At 40.6% G+C, this 23,048-nt stretch overlaps 1 long non-coding RNA gene across 2 annotated transcripts in view; it reads left to right on the top strand.

The window, feature by feature from the left end:
• LOC140682635 (uncharacterized) overlaps window positions 1–22,591 on the top strand; it is a 70,631-nt gene extending 48,040 nt beyond the window's left edge. For both annotated transcript variants that reach the window (XR_012054582.1, XR_012054581.1), the window contains exons 4-6: window positions 7,154–7,271; window positions 15,979–16,048; window positions 20,832–22,591. This is a non-coding gene — a long non-coding RNA (uncharacterized lncRNA). The remainder of the gene's footprint in view (window positions 1–7,153; window positions 7,272–15,978; window positions 16,049–20,831) is intronic.
• The last annotated feature ends 457 nt before the right edge of the window (window positions 22,592–23,048 follow it).

Below are 23,048 nucleotides of genomic sequence, written 5' to 3'. Positions count from 1 at the left end.
CAACTCTTGCAGGGTAACAGTCCTTGCAGGAAGCAATTTTGTAAAAGCCTTTTCACAATGTGGAGAAATAGGCCATTTCACATAGCTCCTGGCATCCCAATCCAGTGCAATGGGATCCCTCAGGCCCTCCTCTATGAGTGCAGACATGGAAATGTGGGCTAAGTCTCTTTTTGATTACTTGTTTTTATTGCAGTATTTTTTAGGGGAAATGTAAACATTATGGACTCCATCCCAAACTAAGTCATGCTCCAAGCAGCCTTGCAGCACTGGTGATAATCTGATTCCATACACTTCCCCATGATCAGAAAGAAGCCTTTATCAGGCAAAAGAATACCTCTTTCCCTGTGGGACAGGGGACATGGGACATGCCATTTTTTCAGGGAAAAGAAATAAGGGGATACAGCTCCTGGTTCCAGTCAGATGCTACAAGAACTGAGAATATATCTTGTTCCATGCAGCAGCTTTGTGAGCAAATTGGTGAGTAAGATTTGTTTGCAGTTATATAGAAAAATTGTGAGCAATAGTCTTGACTGGAGAAGAAAGACCTGCATTTGCAAGGTAATTTATTTGGAATAAATCACACCGGTGACTCCAACTTCCTTCAGTGCAGCTGTTTACATGAGGTGCCACCAAAACAAAAAACAGGAAGGAAGGACAACCTGAAAGGAGCAAAGTGAACCATTTTATTTTTCAGTGGCTGCTGTTGCTGGGTTGGCTGCATAAGTGACTGTTTAGCTGTGCAGTTCGTTAGAATGAAATTCCTCTCAGATCCAAGCATTTTTTGCACATTTTGGGTTCATATTTACATTTGTTAAGGTTAATAGACCTGACAATTTCTTCATGTTCTCACCAGGGAGCAGTCACTGACAAACCGTGGGAGAGACTGAAACAATATTCTCCACAGAAAGGAAAATCTGTGCCTCACAAGGCTGTTACACATTCCTCCCTAGTTACAGTCCTCAGTCCTCAGTGGTGAAAATAAATGTAGTGCCCCTGAATTTACCTCAGCAATGCCAGTTTACACCACTTGTAGATCTGACAGCTTATCCTTGTTACTTATCTTCCTCATTGTCCCATGGCATTTCCTAAACCCACTTTTTTTCTTTTCTTGTAGAGTTTTTGGCTAGCTGTTCTGTGTTTGTGCTACGAAGCTCTAAATTCAAGTGTTCTACCTTGCCTTTTAGATGTCATCTGCAAAAAGACATTTTTTAAAAGCACAGGTAAAAAGTAGACATCAGGCAAGAGGTGCCTTTGGCCACTTGTAATATTGCATGCCTTTAGAAAGAAAATAGTATAGGAAGCCAGGAAATTCCTTCAGGAGAGAACTGAATTGAATTTTTAAGGTTAGTACATAATCTGGGGAAATCTGAATATGCATTTTTCATACTGGCATCAGGGCTCTTAGGATATCTGAGGCAGTGACATTACTCTCTCTCCTTTCAGCTCTCTTCCCCTTCCTAGACTCCATGGAGAACTATCCAGGCAGATTTTAAAATTCAAGAAGACAACTAAGACCTAAGCAGTTACCTCTTGAGCTGAGCTGAAGTCAGTGGCCATATGCCTACAACTAAACTAAAATAAATGTGGGCTAAATGTGGCAATTTAAGGTAAAATATTTGATTTGCATTTAAAGCAGAGTAAGTGGGGGTACAGGCAGATCCTGTGACTAAGCTGATGTGTAGTACCCTGCCACTGAAGGAACCAAATCCAGTGCATGAGTCCACATAGAAAATACTCTCTCTTCTCATTCCAGGTTCAGTACAAGGAGGCAGGAACTGAAAATTGGTAAAACTGTTTAAAAGTCCCTGCTTTGCAGACTAGGTTTTAGGAAGACTCATCCCCAAAGTTCATCTGGTGTTTTATAAGACAGTTTCATTGCATTCCTTTGTGCTCTTGCCTTTAATGAAGTCTGGCTCAATCACCACAGTGATTGCCAGTGAAAGATCTCCCACCACCATGCCTTAACTTCAGACATCTCCATAATAAATGTTCCCCTAAAGTAGAGGATAGTTGGAATAGCATGATATGGTCAAATTCTTGCTCTTAGCAGCCTTGTGGAGAAAAGGGTGAGTTGGCCTTGGTCAGCACCTGCTATTAGTTTCTCTGACAGATCAGACTGCTCTTTCTGTGGGAGTCCAAGCAACAAAAGCTGCACATGGCCAAGTACTAATCATAGCTGTTTATTTGCAGATCATCCTTCCATCAAGTCTATCTCATTTCTCTGCCTCCAGCTCCACCCCATGTATCCTCTGGCATTTTGGAAGCCCAGAAGCAGAAATATTATGGCTTGCCATCAGTGCACCTTTATAATCTGATGTCATATCTTATTTGCCATGTGGTTTTGGTTTCATCAGGAAGTTCTAGGGCACATCCTGTCTGCAAAGTTTTAATTTAGTCCCTTGTCGGACAAATCTCATATGGTGACTAATGCACGAAGAAAGATTGGGTTAAAGTCAAATAATGTCTCAAAGATTTGGCCCCAAGTGAAATAATGCTAAATATAAATGTGAATAGGAAAGGTAGACTAGGGGAGAGAAAAAGTGCTGGCTTGCATACAGCTTTTCTTGAGAGATAAATAAATTCAGAACATTTTTAGATACAGGCTGAATAGAATATAATGCTTATTTGTCCTCAGCTTTTATCACAACTGAGAAGAGTGAAAAATTGCCTCATCTGTAAGGGCTTGGAACATAATGAGCAAGAATGAGCTTTTCTGTCTGTCCTAATAGCATTCCCTCTGAACAGATAGCTGCAGTGGGGGAGATGACACTTCTTCCTGCAGTAACCAAACAGCACTAGCAAACCACAAGTTTGCCACTGCAAACCACTGACTTGCACTGCAACTCAGCTGCCTTGTAAAAGATGCAGACCCCTTCCATGGGATGCTCTGGAGCATCTGTTACAGGCACATAAATACAGCTATAGATGCACATAAAGAAAAGCACACACCTAAATGCCTACAAAGAAAAAAAGGCTAAAAACCATGTATCCTACACACTGTTGTGCTCCATAATTTTAAATCCATGACATAAAACTTTATTTCAACTAAACTTTGCATAGAGTAACACCAAATTTGCTTAAAATACATATATGTAAAAACTGAGCATATATGTAAATACTATATATTCACATATGGACCATATATGTATTCACAAATTCATTTGGAGCAGCACTGAAGAGGTTATTTTAAGTCCCTAGGACTCCAAGGTTTATTTAACATCTAAATTTAAGGAATAGTTGTTCATGTTCCTACACACCACTAGATGGTGACTTGTGTAATTAGTTGTTGACTTTTATCCTACAGTACATTTCTTTTTTTATTGGAATGAAACAGAATCACAACAGTACTGTCTGCATTGTTAATAGTTTACCCTGAAATACATTTCCATAAACATCAGGGTGATTATAGGGGGTCTAAGGCAAAGCTATGGAAAGAAAAGGTGAATATGGTTCCTGCTAAATTCTATTTGGGATTTTTAATATTTTTGTACAATTCAAAACTTTTGTTTTGTTAATAGAAGCTTCAGGACGTCACGTACAAATTATTAAGCTACAATTCAAATGTCTTCTGAGACAAAAAAGCATCCAATTACAATTATGTAATGCCATGTGCATCAGCTTGTATAAACAGTAAGCTTTCACACATCAAGCAAAACTGCCTCCCCCCACGTGTATTCTGTTCCCACTCAGTGCAACCTCTCATTTTAGCTATCTGCTATTAAAAGGCTACTTCAGAATCATAGTTGGCACCTTTCCCTACATGGCTGCAGCTACCACATCAAACAAAAGCGCTTTGTTTGGCAGCTGTAGTCTTGTTCTTCAGCTGGGCAGGGGATCAGAGTCTTATCAATAACAGGCTGTACCAAAGACTCACTCACCACTTTCATCCAGTGACACTTGTTGCTATTAATACCCTTTATTTGGCATAAGTGAGGACAGCCTTTAGCTGCAGATAAGTGGTGAAAGTTCAATGCTATCAATGCACTGAATAAGGAAAAGTAATATTTCTCTCTCTCCCCTTAATGCACCATTGAGAGTGGAAGATATTTAGAGCTGAGCTTCTTTTTTTTGTGTTGCATTACAAAACTTCCTTCAAAGAGGGGACCCGTCTCTAGTTGTTTCATCCATGCTGCCAATCTTTCTCAATAGCAATGCAAATAATAGTAATAATCATAATTTACTGTAATAAGAGCCAACTTTTTGTACTTTGGTTGTTATTTAACAGACTGTGATCTATACATTAGGCTTTCAAAAACAGTTGAAGAATGAGATTATCTTGAGGACCTTGGATCCTGAAAATCTGACTCCTTTAAGGAGACTTAAAAATCCACAAACATGAATCATTTTTGGCCTATACAATTGACCCCCTTTCTGTACATGATTAGTGAACGGTCTGTAATGGTTATTCCTGTAATTTGTAGCTGAAGTGAGAGTAGGTATCCCCTTGCTTTACCTGTACTGTCCTGATGGATGACTGCACTTGTCAGTCATAGATCTTGTTCTCTCCACCAAATCAAATTTTCTTTTCTCATCAAGCAGACTTTGACCTGTGAACTAGCAGTTCACAGGTTTTCTGTGAGCATTTACACATGCTTAAATTTTCTTGTGCAGAGGGAAAGCCAAACCAGATCTTGGCTGAATCAAAACGTGTTTGAAGAACCACAAAGGCATCCAAACATCCTTGTGGTCTTCAGCTAGCTCCACTCTTGATTGATCTGTTATAGCAAGGCCTTGTTTGTGGCTGGACTCCTAGCATTTCTGGTACAGTGTTTATTAATGCCTAGTCAAGATGAAACATTTCTGAAATAAGATTAGCATCAAGTATTTACACCATTAGTATTTACAAGCAGAGGGTTAGCTCTAGAAATAGCTTGGTCAAAAGATGTCAGAGCAGGCAGCTATTCCTGGGAAATTATTTGCAAGGGACGCATTCTCCCCTCCTCAGTTGTGCTTAATGTTTTCTTCCCACCATCAGATTCACTCTCCGGTTCAAAGCTTAAATGAGGAAAATACATAATTGCTTCCTAGAGTACAGCTCTGTTTATTTTCTGCTACCTCTCTGCTTGCAAAACTGCCTATTGATTTCTTAACGTGTGTATTTCTGTCCTAATGACTAATGACTAAGCCTTAAGCTGTGCCAGCCCCAGCAAAACAGGTTTTGTCTGTGCCACACTGAAGTGGACATAAGAGGAATTTTTTTTTTTTTTTAATTTAATTGACATAATCTCTGATCGTGTTCTGCTAAGATGAGACTGCTTTTATGTCCAGCTCTGTGGGCACAAAAGGGATGGGAAAAGTCCTGGGAGAGTAGAAGCTTTGGAGACACATGGAATTTATGTTGAGTCCATAAATTACTGGTCCAAGACTATTTATATCCCTTGGAATATCCTAAATATGAACATGGTTTTTAAATCTAGCTTTCTACCCCGACAGGGTGTGTGTTTGAGAGATCTAACAGTCTCATTTTTCATTCTGAGGAAACAACAGCCAGTATCCTGGCTTTCAGAATGGTTATACAGCCAAGCCTTCTGAATGCAGTATAGCTAATTTGCAGCGTCCTGCTGGGAGCCTGATGACACTGTAACCTGAACCTTTGATGTGGCCAAAACTGGCTTCAGACAGCGTACATTTCTTTTGAAGCAAACACACAAAAAGCAATAACAAAACCAAAACCCAACCCCAACCCAAAAGCAAGTAAAAACTTGGATAAATGAAAATAAAATGGTGACTATTCCTTATTTGGTTTGAAACAAGAGCTTTTTCTAAACCCTAATCTATATTCTACCTCTCTTTTCACTACAGCTTGTCAGATGAATTTTGAAATGCAAGTAAAAAATTGGTAGTTTAAAAAAATTACTCCCATTAAACTATTTTAGAGGGTTATAATCTAGTCAAAAAAATATGTGCTAAATCTAGCTTGCTTTTACTTGCTAAAGGGATTTTTGAAGAGTGATATGCTGTAGCAAACAATACATGCACATGCCTTGTAACTGGTATGAGCTGAAGAGTTAATCCTTATAGTAAATGTACATAACATTGACTAGAACTCCTGTGATTGTCTGTTTTCCGGTTGAATAAAGTATCTGGGAACAATGAATGTGATACATTGTTGCTACTAATGCTGTAGCCTGTCCCTTTGTTTAATTACTGCAATTAATCTTAATCTGTCTTTGTTTGGCAACAGCTAGGTTAGGAAGAACCAGCTGAATGCTTTTCAAAGAGACTGCTGTTTCGATCACTAAGCTCACAGTCATTTCTTTGGCAGATGAAAATATCCAGCATTTTATTGCAATCCGAGTATATGCTGTATGGTTCCCCAAAATACAATTGTGTATTACTAAGAGAGTGGGAAAAATATTTGCTACAAAGGGATTTTTTTTTTGTATACACAGTAGAAAAATGAAATTCAGTGTGTCAAGAATATTTTGCCCTGTTCTGTCTATTAAAATGACAGCTGTGTTTCACATTGTATGAACCACTCACATAAGCATTTAATTCACTCATTGTAAATTGAGCTACATAAAGATGATGTAATAATTAGGTCTGAAACAGATGGAAGTCCTACTTTAGATAATACACTCACTAAAATAGCATTTGCTTGCTTCATTCAATTCTATACATTTTAGTCTGTAAAGCTGTACTTCTGATCAGATGACAGTAGATGAAAATAATAGAATAGGCAAGGTTTGCAGAAATTTTTCTGAGACAGAAGATCTTAATTTTTTTCAGTACTGCATTTTTTAGATATTGCTGTATATATGTAGAACACCGTGTACAATTTCTGGGTTGTGATTCTAGGAAAATACAGTGAAGGAGTAGCAATCTCATGGAAACAAGCTTAAATTTTTCCACTGAGTGTCAGTGAGTATAACTTTAGCTCATACAGGCTGAAGGACTGTGAGCTGCTCTGGTCTCGGCTGGGCAAAGATCAGCCCCATGGGTCATTGGGTCTTTACCCACCTTTGATTATGTGAAGAACAACTGTGCACACACAGGGAGGATGGAACACATTGACGAGATAGTCACACATACAAAGGTAAGCTCTCTTGTTTCAGATGGGCTTCCAGCACCCCTGTAAAAAAGTTTATTTTGCTCTGTTTCCAGTGTTCATTTGTGTGAGGGCCCAATTAATCAAAGTTTCTGCTGTTTTCAGCTCCTCTGGGCACAAACAAGAAGTGGCATCCCATCTGCCACAGCAGAACGTCACCTGGGAGAAAACTGGAACCTAATGCAGGATTGTGCAGAGCAGGCATTGCCTCATGAGTGACCAGGTAAACTCAGCTTCTGCAGGTTTCAGTGACAGCCTTGGTAAGAAAATACTGGGTGTGTGACAAAGGCATCAGGTATTGTAAATGCTGCAGAATAAAATTGGTCATGGTACATTTGCCATTTCTGTGTGCTAAACTCTAGGGATATGGGGACATGCCAATGTTTCTGACAGCATTGCAAGCAGTGGATAGTGTGCTCAGATCCTGGGATCTGGACAATTTTCTTTTCAGAAGGAATGTATGCCTGACCTCTGTTCCAAAATATTTTACAGAGGAAGAAACTACCTGGATTTTCTGACCCTCTACATGTCTATTTTTCTTCAGCATGGGAAAGACATGGACCTGTTACAGCAGGTCCAGAGGAGGGCCACAGAAATGATCAAGTGACTAGAGCACCTCTCCTATGAAGACAGGCTGAGAGAGTTGGAATTGTTCAGCCTGGAGAAGGGAAAGCTCCAGAGATCCATGGTACCTCCCAGTAGCTAAAGGGGGCCTGCAAGAAAGATGTGTGAAAAACATTTTAGCTGGGCCTGTTGTGATAGAACAGGGGGCAATGGTTTTAACCTGAAGGAGGGTTGATTTAGACTAGCTATAAGTAACAAGTTTTTTACAATGAGGACAGTAAAACACTGGAGCAAGGTTGCCCATGTGGTGGATGCCACATCTGTGGAAAAATTCATGGTCAGATTGGATGGGATTATGGGCAACCTGATTAGTTGAAAAAGTCCCTGTTCACTGCAGAGGGTTTGTATGAGATGACCTTAAAAGTTCCTTCCAATGTAAACTATTCTATGATTTTGTCTCTGTCCTATTGATGACCAGTTGTATCTCACACAGTTCCACTTGCTGTGAGGTGGTATTTTAATGTTTACACATTGTGCTGCTTACAGCCACAATAACACAACTCAGTGAAGAGCTGAGAAAAACTGAAAGGGTTGCATGGATTTGTTTGGAAAATATATCAGAGTCTGTAAAATCAATGTGCTGAGGTTTTATATTGATGTGTGATTTGGCGTTGGCAGGTTCATGCAGGTAAGGCTGAAGAAATACTTCTTTGCACCTATAATCCCAGTCCTCTCTGCTCCTGGGAGAGCAGTCATGTTTCAGACCATTGCTCAGACTCAGTATGAATGAGAGCAGATTAAAGTAACAGTTAGCATTAATACCCCTCAATTTAATCAGCGCAGAGTCACCCAGCTGTATCTGGGCAGCCATCACTTGCTCCCTGGAGGCCCAGTCCAGCACTAGGAGTACACGTGCTCGTGTTTTGCCAAACAAGTTTCAGTCTGTGCTTGAAAGATGTCCTCCACAGGGATGCAAGTCTAAATCACATAGATACATAGAAAATGACTCCATGAGTGATTAGTTCAAATCTAAGGATTTAAAAGCGAGACATGGTGGTTTTGTTCACTTGAGGGAACGTTTAGCATTTATTTATTATTATGAACAAACACCAGCAGATTATAATTACTCTTTTCTTCTCCAATTACTCTGGCAATCAAAAACACTACAGAGAAAACCTGGTTTTGGCCCAAAGAGCTAACAAGCCAAGCATAAGGCAATAGATAGCAGATAAAAGTGATGGAGGTGTCCAAGTCGTATCAGAAGTGAAATTAATAAATAGATGCCTTATTTTAATTTTGTTGTTAAAAAAGATAAAAAGGAAATGAAACCTCAGGATTGAACATTGTATTGTATCTGACCCCAAAAGTGAGCTTGCTATAAGTGCCTGAAAAAATTGAAAGGAAATGACGAGCTGGATTTTTCACAGAGCTGTTATAAATTCCAGCATTGGTATCTCTCTTATCCGGTGACTCACAAATAGGCATCTTCTGTTGAGACTGTTGTCTCCCAGGAGGAGGAGAGCACAAACACACTATGAGGTTTTGTACTGTTTTAAGTTCGGGACAAGGGTGTTATTCATAAGAGGTTCTGAAATAAGGCATCCAGGTCATGCCAAAGAAGTTTTCACGCATCCTGTGTACGAGTCCATAGCACTTCTGCTATATCTGTGATGCATGCTGTGTAGAAAAAAATATTCTGTGTAAGCTTCAAAAATCAGTTTTCTTTACTGCTGCCCTTTATCCTCACCTGTCAGTCATGCTGCTAACTGCAGGCAGAGGCTTGTTTAGCATACTGCAGAGATGTGTCCCTTTGTTCAGTTTACAGATTCTGCACCAAGGACTTGTTTGTTATTTGGCATTATTAAGCAGCTGATTTTGCAGGAGCACATTTGAGCCATGGATTGTTTGCCAGCAGTTTGTAATAAGCCAAGAATAAGCAACAACATATAATCAAATCCATTATTACTACATTAAGATTACAGTAGAGAAAGGAAATTGAACAAACAAAAGTATTGCAAAAGTACAGCTAAGAACAATGACGATATCTGAGCAATGTTGTAAACACTTATTACTACTTACATAAGGTCCACGTCTGTGTACTCTCAAGCCTGAGACTGAACAGACTTTCCATTTAAGGCTGTGCTCAGATAAGGTCAACCTCTGTTAACATGGAATCATATCAAATACAAATTTTTTTCTCAGCAGCTCTCTTGGAAAAACTGAAACCATTCCTTAAGTGGCCAAACTCTCCCTTCAGTCCTGAAATTTTTTATTATTGAAGAAACAAGAGAAATGCAATTAAGATGATAAAATTCCAGAGGAATATATCAACCTTAGGGAAAATAAATATTTAATATAGACAAATTTTAAGTTTTAAAGAAAATAGTAAATACAATGCATAATGGAGAACCAGTATTTAAGACACATTAATGCCGATACATTTGTAAATGCAGAAAACAAATATTAAAATAGGTGTAGTGACAGTTCAGGCCTGAATGGGAATGGTCACCTTCTTCTTGATGTGGGGAGGGAATGGAAGGCAGGAAAAGTAAATACAGGCCACTAGCAGAGAGGAGGTAGAGCACCAGACTCTACAGAAGGCGACTGGGAATAGTTTTGTAAGTCAAATGTGTTTTCCAGTTCTCCCTTAGATGACATTTGCTGCGGGAGAGGCGTTGGAGGTGGCTGACAACAGCAGCCGTCTGCCCTGTACACACCACACGCTGCTGGCCGGCCCACGCACCGCCAGCAGCTCTGACTTGCCACAGTGCAGACAGGAGGGGCACTTGCAGCAATATGCAAGGTCCAACCAGCCAGAGAGGCATCCTGAAAAGCATCGTTTTTAAGGGAATGGTCTCATGCAATAACTGTTACTTCATGACAGACCAGAAGTCTGTTTTTCCCTGCCAGCATCTTTTGATGAAAATTTTAATAGCAGATTTTGGATTATTTGGCCATTAAGTGGATTGAGACTTAGCTCAATCAGCTACTCTGCCATTAAGATCAGTGGCTTTCCTGGGATTGAATTTATCTAGAAAAGAATTATTCACTGTGCTCTCAGAAGGAAGGATCGTATTTCAGTATTTTGGTAGAGAAGACTGCTGAGGCATAACGAGAACACAGAGAAAGAAAATATATAGCATGCTGTGCAAATGATATGGTCCTCCTTTCTTCTCTGCATAATTCAGTCCTTGCCAGATTTTAGCAGACAGGCTGCACTCAGTTTGCCTTTCAGAAGCTGATGACTGGAAATGCCAGCTCTCCCCTATTTCCCTGCAGCAGGGGAAACATGCACCTCCAAATGCAGCAAATTATTCCCTCAGAAGGGGGACTCTGAGTAGCTAAAAATCATTACTTTTCCCCCAGGTTTCCCCTCTGATCATTTTGTCACTTAAGTTTAGCATTGTAGGATTAAAACAGGAACTATCTGCAGGATGTAGGGGCAAATTAAGCTTATTGAAACTGAAGAGATGATCTCTTTTGGTCAGTACATTTACACTAAAGTAAAGCTGGTGGGAAGCAGTCATGGATATGTTCCACTAGGACAGATCTGGTTGTATCTGGGGTGGGAGGGGGGAGAGGGAATTTCTACCCTCTCTCTGCAGAGCTTTCTGCTCTCATGTAACTAGGTAGTAAAAATTAGTTGGAGGGGAATTCTTATTTTTCTTAGGCACAGTCCTCTTGATTACAGCCAGCATTATCACTGCCTTCTGGGAATTAAGTCAATGCCTTTGAAAATTAAATCATGGGGAGGGTTGCTGGTTTTCCAGCAGTTCAAGATCTGAAATGCCTTTCAGGCTTCACAGAAAGAAAACCACTGAGCTTTTCTTCATACTCAGAGAATGGCACAATTGTGACCTTTTTTCAGTTCAGTGTAAACCATGAGAAGATCAGCTAAGACCATAGAGCTGAGTTGCCTTGGAGAGAGGCTTTGTTGGTAAACTCTGCAAGGGGAATGTAAAGCGATCAGCAGTCTCAAGGGTCAGCAGCTGGCCACAGAGGGAAGTGGTGGACTTTTAGCTATCTGCAACCAAAAGTCCTGCTTGGCCACCCAAAATCTGTAGCCTGAACAAGCCCAACACAGCAGCATAGCACCTGTCCAGTGTATACCTGAGCCATATTTTAAGTCTGGGTCTGAGCTCTCTTCCACCCATTAAAAAGTATCTGGGCACAAGTCTTCTGTGCAGAGCAGAGATGCAGGGACCACAGGAATAAAGCCCAGGACTGTGCCATCCCCTGCCTCAGTGTGATCAGGACAAGAGCAGAAGCCAAAGCTGTCAGCATTTATCCCATGCCTGTGGGAAGCACTGGGTATCTGGTAGGGTGCCTAGAGAGACCCAGCTTTACTGGCTGCAGGAGCACAGAGATGAGCTAAAGGCATTATGACAAATGGGTACTGGGGTTTCTGCTCCGGTACTAGCCCACACTGCTGTGCTCCATGACTCCTTTACCATGTATTCAGATAATATTTGTATTCTTGATGATCTATAAATTAGATTAAAAGCAGATAGATAAAGCCTGCTCTATAGGATCAGGCTGCTGAAGCATCTGTGCTGGTATCCTGCTCTGGGATCAGGTGCTCTGAGAAAAAGTCTTACAAGGCTCAGTGAGTGACATATAAATGAACAAACTCCTCCCTGGTCCCCTCTCACAGAGGCTTTGTTCAGATTCAACTTGGCTGTATTTAGAGGTATTCAGAATTCCTTCTTTTTTTCAAGAGGAGAAGAATTTTCATATAGCATTAAATGAACAACTAGTTAAAGAAGCATTTTTATGATGAAAAATAGTTTGTACATATGTATGTGCAGTTTTTGTGAATATGAAAATACAGCATACTCCTACACTTATTTACCTTGACATCAGCATATACACATACCAAACATTTGCTCAGTTTCTCCCATAATTTAATATGGAGATCTCTAAGTATCCCTTTTTTGGTATGCCCTCTCTTCCCCTCTCTCATATCTCTTCAATAAGAAGCCAAAATCCACAGGAATACAATAATGCTGTACAAACATCTGAAATGTGAAGAGAAGTGAGAGAAAAACCGTTTCCCTTACACAAATCTGTGAGGGATATAATGAAGGCTCATCAGCTCTATGTAAAGAAGCAGAGATTCAGGTCAGGTAAAAACCTTCTCCAGTGCTAAAGCAGATCAGGTTGTGGAATTAACCACCTGAAAAGATCACTGAGTCACATCAAAGGAGGGATTGTGGAGCTGGAGGCTGTGGAAATTGCACTGGCATTAGGATGCAGTGACAGAACCCTGGTAAGGCTGGCTCAGCTGCCTGAGCCTGCCACCTCCACTGGGGGTCAGTTTTTGTTTCATGCACAATTAAATGTGACTTTTGCTTTATGTGCATGTAGCAAGCTTGTTGTGCAGCTGCTGGTGTCCCTTGAGTGAAGTCTCAGGCTATGGCTAAACTTATCCATACTCCAACAGATGTGGAGAGGGAGATGATTCTGCCCCAGCTGCCTGAGCTTTACACTCTCTGGGAGCCACGGAGGGCCAGGAGAGCTCCCTTGTGGGCAGGGCTGGCAGCAGTGGAGGGAGGAGTAGCAGCTCTGGCTGTGAGACCAGCAGCATCACACAGAGCAGTTCCTCGTAGCACTGCTGCTCCTGTTGACCACCACCTAATGAGCTGGAGAGAGCAAATAGCAGGGACATGTGGAAAACAGCTGGCTTGGCATGGCTGCGAGCATGTCGAGCACAAACACTGATCTGTCACTGCCATTCCAGATTGACCAGGTCACCAGGTGCCAGCAGCCAGCACCAGTGGGAGGAGGATTCTTGCTCTACCCCCAGCAGGCAGCCAGACCTGCGCTGGGCTGGGGACAGGGAATCTCTTTGTGTGCAAGCAGACAGTGACAAGGACTGCACATGTTTATGTGCTATGTATATGTATACCTGTATATGTATATGTATATGTATACCTGTGCTCCTCTTACTGTAATTTCCTTCCAATTTATTTTCTGCTGTGTCTATCTCATTCCATAACAGTACCATAGTCCCAGTGACACTGGCAGGTGCTCATCACTGGGATCAAGAGAAAAAAGGTCCCTGGTCACAGTAAGTGTATACAGTCATCCTGAGTTGTAGTGTGATGTCTTTTACTTGCCCAGCCTTTTATCAAGCAAAAACTGATTTCACTGAATCATAAACTCACAGGGCGGGTCAGGTTGGAAAGGATCAAACTGGGGTCATTTGGTCCAAACTCCCTGCTCAAATCAACAAACCAAACAAAAATGCTTTCAGTCCAAGCAAACAAACAGAAATTGTGTTAGGAAGAGCTCTGAGCAGCATATTCTTCCTGATAGGAACTAAATGACTTGGAAGACCTTTCTGCTCAGGTAGGGTTGTCCTAAAGGAGATGGCATAGGATTGTGTCCAGACAGTTCTTGTGTCTCTCCAGTGAGAGACACTCCACACCCTCTCTGGTCAACCCCACCGAAGCTTCATGGCCCCCTCCAATAGTGGATCAGGGTGCACTCGAGTATCAGTGAGAGACAGACTGTGTTACACATAGCAGCTCTATACAGCAGTTTGGAAGCAGTTTGGAATTAAAAAATCCCAACCCATGCTCAGTTTATCTGTCATGGGGTGGGGAACAAGGGCAGTGTGTAATGCCTCCTTCTGGAACCCAAGCTGGGAAGGATACTCTAAGGGGTTGTAGCCAAGCACTGGACGGGCTGCAATGAGAGAGCTGTACCTGGGTGCAGTCAGCATCACTTCGACACAAGCTGAAACTTGGCACTTCATCCTGGCTGCTCTCAGTGACACTCTCCTATCCCCAGTGTAAGGCAACACAGATGGGACTGTTTTTAGACTGATGGCAATGAAATTTTTCCAAACTAATGTCCCAAGGACTATGAATATTTAAAACAGAGATCTTAGAGAACTCCTCTCTTTTTCAAACCCAGTAAGTATTTCACTACAGAGGTGAACAGAAAGACAAGCCTTGCAGGTTGAGTACATCTGAAATGGAGGTTTGAAATGAGGGTAGTCGATTCCTAATCTGTGTGTCAGATTGCTTCAGGCTTGTTTTTGAGAGAGCCACCAGTGTGTATACACTTGACAAGGAGGACACAGAAGGCTGTAATCTGTAGTTTACAGTAATCATGTGTTATGTGCATTGCCAGGTGCTATCCTTCTGCTTAAGGATGTGTTGGTATTACTGTAGCTGGTCTCCCAGGCTGGACACTCAGCACTCTAATCCCAGAGAGATACCCATGTTCAGCTTGCATTGCATTTGCATGAACAATCATCGTTATATCAAAAAAAAAAAAAAAAAAAATTGCGAGTATCATTTGAAAGGAGTTTCAAAATAGTTTTCTGGGAAGAAGGCTGTGCTAAAAACAAATGCCTATTTACGTATATGCATAGTGTGAGGATTATCACATAAGGAAAGTAGGATATAATGCAGTTAAATGTGTGTAATGCTTCTCCACACCTCTACATGCTACTGTAGGAATTAAGTTCCGTTCCCCTGTAAACTCCTCTTTGTTCTGGCAGGAGAGGGTCTGGAAGGCAGCTGCCTGCCACTACTAAATGAATTGCACAACAACCATTGCCTGCGTTCCACTGGTCTGCAGAGACTTTCTATTTTCATATTTTCAGTTTTTTAGTCCTATAAAGAAACATTTTAAAATCCAAAGACAGTTGACTTGTCACAGATAATTACAACCTCCCTTGGACATAACTGCATGCCTTTCCTATTTATCCTACCTTGCCTAAGGGAAGTGTCTCTTGCTATTGAAGAACAGGCCTGAGTCTGTCATTAATATTATTTACTAGACTAATGTGCTATTCTCCTGCAAAAGAAAACCCAAAGTCACATAATCTCCTGGAAAACAAAAAGAATATTTAACGTATTTATAGGTTTCTCATCATTACTAATTATAGGCTGTTGCCTGCTGCTCAGACTTAAAAATCCACAGTGTGCTCTAACATTAAAGTGAAACAAGCATGCAGTATTTTGCATGCTTCTTTGGTTAAAAGGTTGTTTTTAAAAGCTGAAACAAGTATATGTTCTGTGTGTGAATATGGAGCAGAACGAATATGGAGCAGAATGAATATGGAGCAGAACAGTACATCATGATTTCAACTGCAATTCCAACCAAGCACCCCCAGAGTACTACCCGAATAAAATACCTCATTATATTATGCTTGAAAACACTTTCAGCACCTGTAACTACAGATCTGTGTCTGCCAAGTTTTCCTTCATTTGAGGAGCAATTAAATTATTCCCACCTTCCTGGAGATAGATTTGCAAGTCAGATAAATTACAGCAACAAGCAGGTAATTAGACAGATGAATGTTGTCATTTACAATGGTATTTATTTAATCTACAATCTTCTATTTACAGCTGACTGGACATTAAGAAGGGGGATGTGGACTCACAGGCTGTTTAAAAGCATTGGATCCATGGTGCCTGAGTAGGTCTAAATTGATGTAACAACTTTCCATTATATTTCCTTCATATTTCTTGCTGTCATACTTTGCATCAGCTCCTTGCATATCTCCCACTTCCATGAAGCAGTGCCTGAATCACTTTCCCTGTTCCCTGCTATGTGACTTTTCTGTCTCCCATTCTCTAGCCAAACCGCCTTCTTTTTTAATTCCCTGTGATTTGAAAAATGCCTCATCCCATGTTCTGTGCCGGAAGGTAAGTTTGGATAGGAAGCCACAGGTCACAAAGCTTGGATAATTCACATACAAATATATTTGCACTAAAGGTTAGACACTTGCATCATCCACTTTTATAGCCTGGGGTGCCTGATAGCTAATGTGTGCAGTAGCTAAATAGCAGCTTGATTTTTTTTAAAGGTTACATTGCTTTTAGCTTATCTGCATTATGCTGGGCATGGTGTTACTGGCATTTCATGACACCAGCCTTACCTTTATTCTGACAACAATACAGAAATACCCAGAAGCTACAACATGATATAAGCCCTTCATGACAGTTATGCTTAAGGTAGCCTTACAGAAAAATGCAGATTTAACTTCTGTCAGAAAAAGAAACTTTTCTGAGGGTTGTGGTATAAAAGCGAGTTCTCTTCTCATTCTCTTCTATATCTTAGCAGTCATTTAGTTCAGTCTGAAAAACCAAATGAGATAATAGTAAGATTTTTATGTTGCATTTTATTCAGTCCTTTTTATTGAACTGAAAGAAAACAATACAGTAGGTAGAACACCTCTTCATCTGTAAACTAGAGGAGGGAAAAAAAACCAGTTTCTCTCTTTACCCAAATGGATAAAGACGAAAAAATTCCAACATGCCTCCTCACCCCCATTCTCACTCCTTGAAACACAAAATTAATAAAAGGGAAAGAGCCAGAGGGTAGATGATCATCTGTCTCTTTCCTATGTCTGTGGGAGAAAAAAAAAAAAGAAATTTGTTCTTTTGACTTAAAATAATATCTGGTCCAGGAATTACCAACAGACTTTGATTCAAGCCAGCACTTTGAATCACATCTGGAAGGCAGCTGAAGGCCTGGTAAATCTAATGAGTTGAACATTTCTATGCTTCTAAACTAAGGTGCTTTTATCCATGTGGCAGTGACAGCTTCAGATTACACAAGTGGGACGCTGAATCTGCAGGGCTCAGGAAATGCTGTACCAGGGCTTTCAGACCATCCTTCCTCCTCCACAGATTATGGGTCATTTGAGAACCAAGGAGATCTGTGGAGATGAAGCAGGGAAATTTGTCATTAATATGTCAATACACATGAGAGAACAATTGCTTGTTTTAATTCTGTACAAAATCCCAGTGCAGATGATGAGAGCATTTCCTCTCCTGGAATTCACCAAGATTTTTGGAAAGAAAAACACAGCAAAAGACTCTACAAAACAAGATCAAACATATAGCAGTCAAATAAACCAAAATTTTGATTGAGATGCCAGATGGAGTAAGGTACTAACATGGGGTTTTTAATGCAAAATGGACTTAAAAATAAGCATTTCCTAGCATCAGGATTTGAATGTGAGGCTGAGAAAGAGCATCTAACATTACAAGAAGATGAGACCACAAGAAGATTTGTTCATTATTAGAGTTAGGTCAGGTAGCTGGACCTGGAAGGAAATTGTAGGAAATGTTCACTGGTGCAGAAGTAGAGAATCTCTTGTGGGGATCCTGTTGGCCAACAAGCTGAACCCTGACCCCCATTGTGCTGCTGCAGCCACAACGTCAAATCAGATCCTGGGCTCTGTCCTCAGGGACATTGTGAGCAGAGGCAGAGCCATGATCATCCCAGTCCATTCAGTGAAGGAGAGTATTTCAATATCTAAGGAAGGTTTATTTTGCTGTAGAATTGAAGAAGGGGATGATAAAGAAACACACAGCCATGGTTGAAAATAGATAAGAGAAAGGTTTAGGTTAGACAGCAAGAGAAGTACCAAGCCTGTTGTATTACACTGGCTTATGAAATTGCTCCTTACAAAATGTGGCAACAGGTGTTGCAAAGAAATCTAAGGGAAGAAAGCCTTGGAAGTTAATACCAGTAAATATATTTGTCTATTTATGCCTGTTTGGTTTCGGAGATAAAAGACATGTGTGGTTCTTCCCATCCCTTAACCTATTGTCTAGTACCAGTACAGTAAGAGGAACGCAGACATCCTGCTGTACTGTGTGCCATGTTAACCAGGCTGAAGTCCATGAAGATCTCCCTTTAATGTCACTGGGAAGGTTTTTCCACTGATGCTAGGAAACAGCTTGTTTTACATTTCAACCCCATTTGTGAAGCTGTTGCTTGGATGTTAAATAAAAATATGGTACCTTATACAAAAAATAACTATCTCTCTGTTTACTATTTAGAACATTTTATATTGTCAGAATAGCACAAGTAATATATTGCCAGAAAGGGGAAGAAAAGAGCCCATTAACCCTCAGGCTGTATCACATTATCTCTTTTGGTAAACAGACAATTGACAAGGAATATTCATTCTCCTTCTTTACAGCATTTCTTTTGTTGTTGTTGAGTAAGTGGGCAGGCTGTGATAAGGGGTACTTAATTTGACATTGCGTGTATTTATGACCTACAAAACTTGATATAGACCAAAAAGAGTGGGCAGGGGATGGAAACTGAGAGCTGGCTTAGCAGCCTAAGAGCCAAGAAATCCTCAGTACTAATTGTACTGCCACTACTGATTTATGGAGTGTCCTTGGGCACTGTTAAAACTTAGCAAGTGTTTTGAGGTGGAAGAGAGCTATGTGTTTCTATTAAGATGGCATAATGAGGCTTTAATTAGGGAAAAATTGGCTACTTCTCTGCTGAGATGGAATAACTATTGTAGATCTGAATATATAAATACTCTACTGAAGCTGAAAAGGAAGTTATTGGTTCCTCTGACATGAAATCTTGAGAATGGGCCATAGAACAGTTTAATCATTACAACAGAGATTGTATATAGCTTTGTATGTGCCAGTGTCACCATCAAAGATAAATACACTTTAACTAATTTTAATTTATAATTAATTCTGATTGAAAAGATAGTTTTCATTCCACAGCAATTAATATAAGCCAATATGTACTCAAGACGGGTGGAAACTTGGCCATATTTCCTTCCCACAGGAGCATTAAGCCAACTTTGACATTTTATACATTTTTAATTAAATCACTATCATCTTTGCAGGTCAGTGTTTGTTCTAACAGTATTTTTAAGCTTGAAATTCAGAGGTAGATAATTTTAACAAATGTGCACAAAGATTAAAAATTGAATCCCTTCAGTGTTGAGACTGCATTGTCTGTTATCTCTGTTTTGAGTAAAACAGATGGTTCATATTGCAAATGATGCATGAATAGGACTTCCCCAATGTGATGCAAATGGATTTGTGAAACTGGCATTGTATGGAGCAAAAGAGGCTGATGTTAGTAGAAACTTCTTGGCCGAACATCAGTAATGAATATGTTCTTTGATTACGTTTCACCACCCGTTAAAAAGCAAAGCATGTTCAGAAAAAACAATCAGGAAGAGAGATGTCCTTTCAGAGACTGATAGTTTCAGGGACAACAAACCAGTCATTAAGCCAGTGGCTGGTGCTGCTGCTGATTCCCATTGTCACCTTTGGCAACTGCAGTCACTCAGTGTCTCTGGGTCAGCCTCTGTAACATGAGGGTTACAGCCTCACACTGTGTATCATCTTTCTGAAGCATTCAAACTGTGCATATTTGGGGCAGACATTTTTCCCCCAGTGGCTGCCACAACCACTGGACACTTCTGTATTCCAGAAATTGGAAAGAAGTAACAGTGAGATGGAAAAAATATTTCCCTGGGCTTGAATGACCTTCCATGTGCACTGGATTGTATGGAATGATATTATAATATAAAAAAGCCATTTCATTTGAGCAGACTTTCTCACCTTACTGTTCTCAGCAAAGCATTTTCTTGAAATACCTTATTACTACTTTAAGCAAATGAGGATCAGGTCTAAATTCCTCTTTAAGCTCCCAGTTTAGAACAGTCCTTAATGAGCTTTCAGTCAATTCCTACAACTGTCAATATATGTGTTTCAGTGATTCAAACTAAATACATTCCCAGGCTGATGTAATGCTGACCAGATTTGTATAATCTTTACAATTACTGATTCTTGTGGTTTTTGAGGAAAATTCAGATCTATCACAGGAAATCAGTATGCAGTAATGGTTTCTATTATCCTTAATTATGGTATTGGCAGTGCTCAACAGCCTTATTTTAAAATGGAGCACCCCAATCACCATGTTACCAGCTACTCTATTTTTTGTGTGTTTTACTTCATTTACTTCTGTTATCATAGATCACAGAATGGTGTTGTTTTTAGAAAATAGTTGAATGAGCTATTTATTTGGGTGTTTGGGCCTGGTAGCCTAGAGGTTTTACGAATTTATGAAATGTCTGTGAGAGCAGTTGCAACAGCTTGAGCTAAAGGATGGAAAAAACATGTTCATAAGAAATAAGAACCCCAAACTCTTGCTTGTTCTTCTATTTGCACATCAGGCTGTCTTGCAGATTTTAATCACGCAGGTTCATTTTCATGTTTATTGCACCTACTCCACAGGCACCCCAACATGGTCAATATGTGGTCTTGCTGTAAGTGCCATAATTGATTGCCAACTACCCCCTGGAAAACTTTCCTTTTCCTTCTTCAAAACCACTTTGTCAAAGAACACTAAGCCCTCTGTCTTTGCACAGCTTCCCACTTGATGAATCTCAGCCTTGTTTCCTCTGTTGCTCTTGATACAGAGCACACAGGTGGAAAGACCCAAGATGGACCCTGCCAGGAAGAGTCTGAGAGACCCTGGGAAAGAAAGGTGATATCCAGGATCACCAGTTGGGAAGGAGAGTGAAGGCTTGGGCTGAGAAAGGATTGTGACAGAGCATGTGGGAAACGGAAGGTATGGAAATTTGAAATTCTAAGAACACGCAGAAGTTTTGTGAGTTTTCAGGAATGCCATGAAAATTTGCCTTGTTTTAATTGTTGAATATTATATAATCTGTCCTCTCCTTGCAGGGGTACTTAATTCCTATATTAATTATAGTTTTCATGGCATACTGGGCACTCCTGTGCATATTTGCTTCAGAGCTCACCAACCTGGAAGACATGGCTGAGGTTTGCTCCTTGACTAATAGAAAAGTTTGATCTTGAACAGGTTTATCTGGCCACTGTAGCGAGTGATGCAGGCCATCCTCATAAAATGAAATGTTCAATATTCTGTTTATAGAGTCACATCCATTTTCACAACATCTGGAATGATTCCCCTGACGTTTCAGGGTTCTTTAGCTTAAATGTTCCGTGAAGTCTGTGTACAACTAACATTTGCTGGTTTTTTTCTGGACTGAGAAGAGAATGTACAGTTTTGCATCCATTTCTGTGGCTTCTGGGACTTCTTCTGCTTTTAACATTCACTGGCAATGCCTCATCCTGAGTCTACCTTTGGCGGCAGCCACAGCACTGAGGGGCCATGCAGGCAGAATTAATAACAAGGCAGTGCTGAGAGGCTTTCCTTGATAAAAATTGCTGTAGGCTGGGTAGAGAGGGCATATTTTGTTAGCAAAGAAAAGGCCCCCATGGCTGCTGCTGTAGGAAACGGATCCATTATTGTCACTCTCTGTTCTGGGAAGGGACAGAAGAACTTTTTGATTTTCTTTGGTTTCTCTTGTATAGTCTGCCACAGCAGCCAGCATTAGCAAAACCAGACCTGCGCTCATCTTTTCAAAATATCACTTTTATTTCTGAATACTGATTACTCAGGCAGACTGCAAGGCAGAGCTGTGAGAGTTTCAAAAGCAGGGCAAAAGATTGTTGTACTGAAGTGGTAATGACAGGAAAAATGGAGGCTGGGTACAAGCAATCCACTTAAGGGACCTGGAAAAGCTGTGAAGAAAGGCAGAAATAGGGGCTGAGAGTCAGATGTTAGATGAATGAAGCTTTTTACTCAGCACTTGTTAGACCACATGTAGAGTACTGTGTCCAGCCTTGCCTCCTGCAACACCAGAAAGGCACCGATGATCCAGAGCAAGTTCAGCAGAGAACTTCCAAGGTGATTGGGGCAGGAACACTTGCCTTATGAGGATAGGCTGAGAGAGGTGGGTTTATTCCATCAGGAGATACGATGGCTTTGGAAGGACTTAACAACAGGTGTACAAGGAAGTCATGGAAGACATGGAACCAAGCTGTTCAAATTTGGGCACAATAGTGGAACACAGTCAGATTCTCATGAGATTTAAGGAGAAGATTTTCACCGCAAGGACAGCCAGGCAGCAAAGCATCCTGCCCAGGGATGCTGTACAATCAGTCTTGTCTCTGGGAGGATTTTTAAGAGCCAACTGGATAAACCCTCAAGCAACGTGGTCTGAAGCTTACCTTGTTTTATGCAGGGGTTTGAGCCAGAGACCTCCTGACCCTTTCCACCTGAGTTACTCTGTGATCCTGATTACCAGCCCCTCCATCCTGCTATATATAATGGTTGCTCTGCACAGCTCACTACACCTCAGTCATCACCGAAAACAGTCACTACATGAACTACTAACCCCAAGAAAAAAATGTGCAAGCCTCCAAGCTCCAGGATCCTTGCAATATTATAATTTGTTTAAGAAACAAACCTTGAAATGTTGACCTCAATGTGTTCAGCAGAGTTACAGCAGTTCAGGGCTGTGGAGATCATGAAACAATGGTTTCAACACAGAAATGTTCCCTACATGTGTTATATTAAGCCTGAAACCTCCTGCTCTCAGGCTATCACACCTCTTAAGGGTAAGTTAGTATTGAGTGCTCTACGTGGCTTAGGGGTCTGGCAAAGTCAAAGACTGGGGTACCAGGGGAAGTTTAAGATGTTCTTTTCTTTCAGCCTGTGACAGAGGAAATGGTGTTAATCTTCTTCTCATGCCCTCTGGTTTGCTGTTATTATACAGGTATTGTGCTTTGAACCTCCCACTGTAAATAAAGAAGTAAATATAAAC

Source organism: Taeniopygia guttata, chromosome 2 (genome assembly GCF_048771995.1).
Source record: "Taeniopygia guttata chromosome 2, bTaeGut7.mat, whole genome shotgun sequence".
Taxonomy (NCBI): domain Eukaryota; kingdom Metazoa; phylum Chordata; class Aves; order Passeriformes; family Estrildidae; genus Taeniopygia; species Taeniopygia guttata.
This window is presented reverse-complemented; position numbering and strand designations above follow the sequence as displayed.